General features: G+C 26.9%; 1 long non-coding RNA gene across 1 annotated transcript; it reads left to right on the top strand.

The window, feature by feature from the left end:
- Positions 1–1,700, top strand: LOC100569997 (the record flags this gene model as incomplete). The annotated part of the gene is given in 3 exon segments (XR_003840059.1): positions 1–53; positions 129–211; positions 1,323–1,700. It is a non-coding gene; the product is annotated as an uncharacterized LOC100569997 (long non-coding RNA).
- Between the last annotated feature and the right edge of the window lie 7,560 nt (positions 1,701–9,260).

Here is a 9,260-nt window from a genome sequence, read left to right as displayed (position 1 = left end):
ATTAGTTGATGTGTCATTGATGAATAATAGTAACACCATTTCTAAAGATAAAGGTGATTTAGTAAATTCAAATAGCTGCAGTTTGTATACATATTTATAATATAATTAATATATTTTAACTGTTACAGTTCTGTAATACAATTTTACAAATGTACTGTTTAAATAAGTCTGAACACCAAAAACTCCACTGATGCAGCTGAAGAGCCTAATGGTAAACTTTATGTAAATTGTTATTGTGGTCCATTACAAATTAAAAGTATAACTTAAAAGGACATTGTACCCACACATGTTGTCTCCGTCTTATATACGTACAACATAGATAATTTTGTTCACCTGTTTCAATAGTATGCTGTTAGTTTTAATATTAGACTGGATGTTGAAGGAATGAAAATTATCTGTGTTCTCTTGTTGGTTTTTTACAATATTTTAATTTTTAGGTGAATTATGATAATTTTTAAATATCAATATTTTAAATACTCATAGGTAACTCACTTAAAAATTAAAATATTGTAAAAAACCAACTACATAAAACAGATAATGTTCTTTCCTAAAAGATTGATGATAGGTTAATTTACTCTTATATCAAAACTAACAGTGTACTATTTAAACTGGTGAACAGAAATTTGTTATGTCGTACGTGTGGATGGGGAGATTCATGTATATTTATATGTTATAACAATAAACAGGCAGTGAGGCATATCTTAAAAAAAAATCATTACTAATGAGTATGCCAAATCATATAGCTCACACAGGGCACAAAGGAAACAAAATGCCTTTAAACTAAACAATTTTAACTTCTTTATTAAGAATAAATTATAATTTGTATTAATTATCGTAGACTTGAAAACTAAAACAACTTGTCAATATTAGGTATTGAATTAAGTAATTATAATATATAATATTTATCATATAAATATAATAATCATAGAGAATAAACATAATCTTTTTGTAATATTTTTATTTTTAAGAATATTATAAAAATAAGGTTTAACTATAAACTAACTAAAAAAATTGAACACTAATTACTTTGTTAAAAATAAAAATATTAAAAAAATAAAATAGCATTAGCTATACACGGATGATATTTTATTTTTATTTTTTGATTGTTATAATAATATGTTATTGATACCTAAATTCCAATAATGTAATCGTAATGAGTGAAATATGGAGTGGTTTTATAATATTATATGTGTGCATACAACAAAATAATAATGTTGAATGATGCTCTCATCTTTTAAATGGATAACTGGGATTGTTAATAAGTAAGATCCTTTAGTATTATTTAGAAATGATTAATAATTGTAAGTATTAATTTATTTTAGAAGCAATCCAGTCTTCTTCTATATTCAATCAAACTTTGATCAAGGACACTGATACTGCCGCAAGTATATGGCTTTCAAAAGCGAGTGAAAGACTCAAGATGACCACAACAAATAATATTAATAACTGATTTTTGGCAAAGATTTTGTTTTAAGTGCTCAGCGGCCAGCCATTAAATTTTAACATTATAAATATTGTAAATATTTTTTTTTATATCTGTACACCTATATTTAAGGTTTACATTATAAGAATATATATATTTTTTTTTTATCTAAATCAAGTTTTCACTTTTAAATGACATATTTAGATGTAAAGTATTAGATCAGGCCCTGCTTTATAGATACCTACAATAAAAGTCAAGTTAATGAGCAAAAAAAAAATGTACCATTTATATTTTATACATTCAATTTTTGTAATTTTTACAACCCATATACAGAGTGTAACAGATAGAACTAACTTTTGAATTAATCAATATTTTAAAATTTTTCTTTTGATATATAATTTATAGCCACTTGCACTACACGTGTAATAAAAACAAAATTATTTTATTTTTTAATATCGTAAATTTTAAATTTGATTAAAAATGTTTTGAATAAATTAAAAATAGCCAATTTGTGAATCTGATTATAAGAACTATTTGGATGGAAAAAACATTTATCTGAATCAAGAAGTTTATTTTTTAGAATTTTTTTTAATATTATCAGTATTTTTTTGATTAAATTAATTTGGAACGCTATAACTTTTTTAAAAATATTATTTTTTGAAATTTGCTAACATTGGTATATTTCTAAAACTATTTACTAATCCTATAATTTTATCAATTTTTGTCATAAGTTTAAGTAGCATACATTTTTTTTTTTTTTTTGTCAGTTCTTTCTATTACACTCTGTACTTATATTAGTTTACATCAAATGAATGTATCACATTTTAAATGAGTTAATATGATTAAAATTCAATTTTCAAAGTGCTCTTTCAAAAAAAAATGACCAACTTAGCTATAATATTTATAGAAAACAAATTCTGACCAACTAAAATATAATGATATTATTGACACATTTGCTAATTTCATATGTAGGAAGGTTATTATTATAATATATTAGATTCTGGGTGGAGTGAAAAAATGTAAATATTGATTTTACAATAATGTGTGTTTTTTTTCTGTTTTATTGGTTACCACATTTTGGGTAGTAAAAGTGCTCTGTTTTTTAAGATCAGTATCTTTACTGAATCAATTAAAATTAATTACTAGTAATTAATAAGTTATTAACTATTAACGATGTTAAATTGCAATTACTCATAGGTACTTCCGTATTCCATTGACACATGTACAATTAATAAAATGATTAATGTATTCTATAATTTATTAATAATGACACCGATCTATCATCGCTTATATTTTATAATAATTTATTCTTGTGTAAAGTATAATCTCTTAAAATGTTGAATCAATATTGACCTGAAACCTCATACTTAAACCAAGAATAAAAATAGTCATATATAGACTGCATATATTTTGTCCTCTTCTATAAACTCTAAACTACTTCAAAACCAATTTCTTCTGTTTACCTTGTCATCAGACATACAGTTTGGTCATATAGTACCTACACAAATTTGGGGACACGCAAAACCATATAATATGCATCCAAACCACACTTTCCAAGATATATCATTTCATATGGTGTAAAACTAACATAGTAACATAACACTACATGAACATTTACATATTATGATTGTTAATGATTGCCAAACTTCAGTACCTACAAACGTTTTCATTCTAAATTAATTCTTTATAATACGCTTTTGACATTTTATTTATTTATTTTTATTTACATTCAATTTAGATATGAGTCAATATCATACCTAACCTACAGTATAACAGTTGATTATAGAAAACATTTTCAGAGGGTAAATTAAAATCACCTAATCACCAAGTAATATAATACCTGTATTGGGGTATGTATTCATTAACATTTTAATGGTAAAACAATTTTTAAATAGTTTTTCTTTAGCAAGTAATATCAATATTAATAATGTAGTAGTATTCATGATCAGGGCCAGCGCTACCTTTTGCGAGGCCCTGGACAACAATTATTTAACCAATAATCATAGTCGCCTATAGGCCTTGTGTGTCCCAATTAAAACAATTTTTTTAATTAACTTTAACATATGATTTGAGCCCTTTCATAATGTTGATTCTATAGTTACACCTATGATGTTCATTGGAAATACAAATTTACTTTAGCAATCTTGTGAAATTTATCTTATTTTTATACTAAAAAAAAATAATAATAAAGATATTAAAAAGGTGGGTAAGTGGATGTCGCTCTGCTGTACAGTAGGTTACAAGTGGGTCACTGTATAATGGATAGTATTAAATTTGCATTCAATGATATAATATCACTGTATAAGAAAAACGATTCTGAGCGGAGACGGTTTGTCAGTCTAAGTATTAGACATACCTATTATAGGTACACTTATCTATAGTATTAAAAAAAAATTGACCTATAATAGGTATTAATAATAAATTCCAAATTAATCATATCACAATATCCATTAAGTAACGCGTTATACATCAACAACAAACCGTGGTACTATCATAGGTATATAATAGTATACTTTAGAATTTTCAAATACCCACAAATAATATTATACAATCATTACAATCACAACAAAATAACTAAAATAGTTATTCCAGGTTTTTTAATAGGTACGTAATTTCGTCCAAATTTGAACTTAAAATTACTATAAAAATAAACTGTGCTTATGTATTTCTTAGAATTTTTGGCAACAGAATTAAATATTTACGTGGAATCTTGTTTTAAATTTTCAATCATTAGATATAAAAGTTGAACATTTTATAAATTTTTATCTACAAAATAATTATTCAATTTTAAATTTGGTAAATTTTTTCAACATTTTAACTTCAAATGCTTATAAAAAAAAAATTGTGCCTATGTATTTTTAATATTTCTCAACTGCTATTGTAACAATGTATCAGGAGCCTTGCATTAATTTTTAAACTTTTTGGCCCAATAGATAAAACTTTATTGATATTTATAGAAAAAATAACTAAAAAAATTGAAAACTTACAATGTCCGTAAACAGCTCAAAAAGAGTCAAATTATTTTCAAAATTTTATCGTATATATAAAATGCCAATATACCTAAACATTCAGTGAAATTTTCAAGTTTCTACAGTCATTCGTTTTTTAATTACAACAAAATAAGAAAATCGTTACGTAAGAAATCGAGTAAATACCAAATGTTGTAAAAATATGAATTTCAAACGATCATAAAAATTTAATTTGACTTTCTTATAGATATTTTTTTTAGATAAAGGTAGATTATCCTATAAGAAATCTAGTATTACATTTTAAAATCTTAGTTCTAAAAAGAAAAATTTTTACGAATTATAAACTCAACATAATTAGGTGATTTTCGTGATTTTTCCATATTTTGTCTATTTTTGAACTTTAAATGCTAATAAAAAAAAACTGTGACTAAGGATTTTTAATATTTTTCAAATGTCATTGTAACAATATAGTAGGAGCCTTGTATTAAATTTTCAAGTATTTTTACTCAACAAATAAAGTTTGATTGACATTCATAGAAAAAAAAACTAATTAAATTGGAAACTAAAATTGTCCGTAAACAGCTCAAAACAAATCGAAAATATTTTGAAAAATTTATCATGTATAGAAAATGGAAATATAATCAAGCAGTGAAAATTTCATGTATCTACAGTCATTCGTTTTAAAGTTACACCAAAAACCAAAATCAATTTTCTCGAAAACAGATTTTGCGTAAAAATTCCCGTTTTCCTTAATTTTTCTTTTGTTTTTCACGGCGCTTTTGAAAACTATTGGAAATTTAAAATTTTGACCTCCCGAATGCACCAACTAGATTCACTTTCCCATCAAACAAGATACTGTTGAAGAAAATCGAAGCAGTTTTACTGCCCCAAACCGTGATGACAGACTAAAAAATAAAAAAATAAAAAAAACACACATCATTGTAAAATCAATACATTCATCGTTCCACTCAGAATCTAAAATACACATGTTATAACTGTTACATTCTTCGTTTCACTTAGAATATAATATCAATTATTAAAAAATAATATCAAAATAGGTTTTAGAAAGACTTGACATAACCAGTTAATATCAGACTTACATAATTTATATTTATGATATCTTATTTATAAATAAGAGTTATAATTAAAATTATTATTTTTAGAGTCAGAAAACTATTGTTTAGGTAACTGCCACCTCCCTTAGGAGGACGTCACATCAGTACATCATTGTATTTTGGGCTCAAACAACGTTTTACGCGGACTAACTTAACGTTAGCTACGGAAGCAGCATTCATCGTACAGCAATCAAAGTTTCATAGCATATAGAGGAGAACTCAAAACAGTATATACTTAGTATAGGTATACAATAATATTTTAAAATGGAATTTTTTTTCAAATATAAATTTAACCTACTGCAATAGCTTATAGCGTCGGATTTTTTTCAATATAATTTATATAAATCGAGTTATTAGTTAATGAATATTAGTTTTTTCTGTTTTCTAATTTACAAATTAAAAATGATATGGTAGCTGGTACTAGCTGATTCCGTGCACTTCGTTGCCCATTAAATGTACCAATTCTATATGAGTCAAACTTTGTTCAATTCGATATTTAATATTCGGTGTATGGTGTTCAAAATTTATCTTAACTTTTCCGTTGCCCAGAATAAAATTCTGATTCGCAGCAGTATATTACCAGGTACCTGCGGTAGATCGCGGATCCCGTGCTGTTTGTCGTAAGTGTATGATTTAACTCTAAAGTATCAAAGTTATACCAAGTTTGTCAGTTTTACTTAATTCCACCTACAGTGGATTAATATAATCAATTAATACAAAATCCTAACCTAACCTAACTCCGTACTAATATCAGTTGAATAAAAAAACCAAATTTAACCATTTTTAAATTAGCCTGTCTTCTTCCCAGTGGTCTAATCTACACACAAACATTTATATCTTCTTTATATATATAGTTCTACTGTATGTGTGTTGTGATTGAACTCCTCCTAAACGGTTGAACCGATTTGAATTTTTGTAAATTTTGTTGCTATGTGTTTTAAAGCTATTATAATAATAATTATTGGTTGCCGTGAAATCAGTGTATTCTTTCAATGCATTAAACTTTTTTGTACAATGGGTTTTGATATTATATGTATCGCAATTACGTAAATATTGAGCGTATTATACTCACATGTATTTATATAAGTTACGCGCATAAAACAATACCACGTCTTCGTGGACGAGGAGGAAATATTGGTTGACAGACTCGGCATTCACAATAAGTCCAGCCGTTTAGGAGAAGTTCAGTGACATACTTGGTATAACTTTGATATACTTTAGAGTTAAATCATACACTTACGTACAAACAGCACGGGATCCGCCATTCGCGATCTACCGCAGATAGATTGCCTACGCGTGATAATATACTGCTGCGACGTGAAATAATTTCCCTACAGTTTGGTAATTGCACTTTGAAAGTTCCTCGCATGTTAATAAATACGACTTAGAACATAATATTTTATCTTCATGCATAAGACCAACTAAAACATTAGTTAAGTACATTCCGTCAACGTCTGTAGTTTCATCAATTGAAATATATAATATTGGGCCCTTTCCAATTTCTTTACGAATACGTTCAATTATTTCCTTATAAAGAACTGATAAATTTTTTTTTTCAAATTGTAGATTGATCCAGAATATGTTTACCATTATACTTTAGCAAAAATGTGTTAAAAGCTGTATTATGCAATTTCCATAAGGGGATATAAGAACCTAAAAAAGGTCGGCCAAGTGGGTGTCGCTCTGCTGTTCAGTAGGTTACAAGTGGGCACTGTAATGGTACCTATTAATTTATTAATATTAATAAGATATTAACTGTAATAGTTTTAAATTATTCTATAAGAAAAATGCTGTGCGAGACGGTCAGTCAGTCTATAATTTTACTAGTATATTTGATGATATTATCGTGAATAAAGTAGTTTATATATTAACCTAGGTATTTGCGTAAAACATGGTTTTAAATTTTCCATCCTTAGTTGTAAAAGTTGAACATTTTATAAATTTTTAACTACAAAATAATTACTAAATTTTAAATTAGTCGAATTCTGTGAAAATTTGAATTTTAATTGCTTATAAAAAAAAAAAACTTGTATTTTACTAGCCTTTGTATTTTTAATACTTTTCGACTGCTATAGTAACAATATATCAGGAGCCTTGTCAAGAATCGACAATTTTTTTTAAAGTGTATAAAAAAAAAAATAGTGTAAAAGGATTTTTAATATTTTTCAAATGTCATTGTAATTTGTAACAATATTATTATAGTAGGAGCCTTTTATTAAATTTTCAAGCTTTTTTACCCAACAAATAAAGTTGTACCTATTGACATTCATAGAAAAAAAAAAGACAAATACAATAATTGGAAACTGAAAATGTCCCAAAACAAATCAAAATACTTTGAAAATATTATTGTGTGTAGAAATATGAATATAAGCAACCAGTGAAAATTTCATATATCTATATACGTTCGTACGTTTAAGAATTACCTACACTAAAAACCAAAATCGATTATTCAAAAACCGATTTTGCGTACAATTTCCCGTAAGTATGGGCTGACGAGAAGTTGAGTCGCCGCCGGCCAATGACTGATAAGATGATAACTTTGTTGATAATGGATTTAAATTATCGAAATATCAGAATCACGAATTTTTAAAGAAATCTTATTATACTATTTGTTTGGCGTTTAAATATTCACTATTCTTTAATATTTATAAGTATGGCTCTGCAATTTGTAAAGTTTATTCCAAGCCAGAATCAACCAATTTTCAATTACGAGGCCTATTGCCCACAATCCACATCAAGTTCTGTGTGAAGTTATAACCACAGGTAAGTTAAGCACTATATAAAAAAGGAGAAGATTTTGGATGTTACAACCCCCACAGGTTTATTTTGCGTTAGAAAAGCCCAAAGGAAACAGTTAAATCAATAAGTGTGTCCCCAAAAATCAGAAGTATTTTAGGCCCTTGGGCTGAGTAAAGTGGCAAGGGCGTAAATAGATTCAAACCAACAACATGAGCTCAAAACTTACAACAATATGAATAAGTAAATAATGAAATAACATGACACGTCAAATTATACTACTTTACTTTTTTATTGTATCTATAAAAGTGGGGCCCGGGGCGAGGGCTTCGCTTGTTCTGTCATACAGACAGCCCTGAGCATAACTTTATATTCTCAGCTGGTGGAGGGGGGGGGATATTTGGTGTGTACGCTAACAGGTTATATACAATTTTTCAATTACATTTAATTGCTTTACATTGGTATCAGAAACGGTGTTTTTAAATTGAATTTCTAACTTTTTCATGTGGCTTATTGCCATTCTATTTAATTATTGTTTGCACAACAGTTTCTAATTTTTTATGGCATTTAAGTCCGTTCCCTATTCATAATATTCAAAATTTGCCGTATAAATTATATTAATTTTTAAGTCATTTGTTTCTGTTCTTAATTTTTAAGTATTAAGTTCAGAGGTAATGATAATATTTAATATTTGTGCGGTAGTATTATACTGGTGGAACAAACAGTATGTCCAATAATTGAATTGTTGGTAAAATTAGTTTTTCGATTTCTTTGTTTTCACCAGTAAATAATTATTTTACACACTTTTTTTTCATTTTTTTCATAATGGTTTTTGTTAGATACCTACCGTGATCTTATCAATATCAATAAATGCTTTTGACCAAAACTTTTGGCACATGACGTATCTGATTAGTGACTAGTGTAACGAGCTGTGACTACGTAATCAATTAATATATTTAAATACGACAGGAAGCTAGTGGCATGCATTAAGGGGATTCGAATGATTCGATACCGTGA

This window comes from Acyrthosiphon pisum, unplaced genomic scaffold, assembly GCF_005508785.2.
Source record: "Acyrthosiphon pisum isolate AL4f unplaced genomic scaffold, pea_aphid_22Mar2018_4r6ur Scaffold_20950;HRSCAF=22615, whole genome shotgun sequence".
NCBI lineage: Eukaryota > Metazoa > Arthropoda > Insecta > Hemiptera > Aphididae > Acyrthosiphon > Acyrthosiphon pisum.
This window is presented reverse-complemented; position numbering and strand designations above follow the sequence as displayed.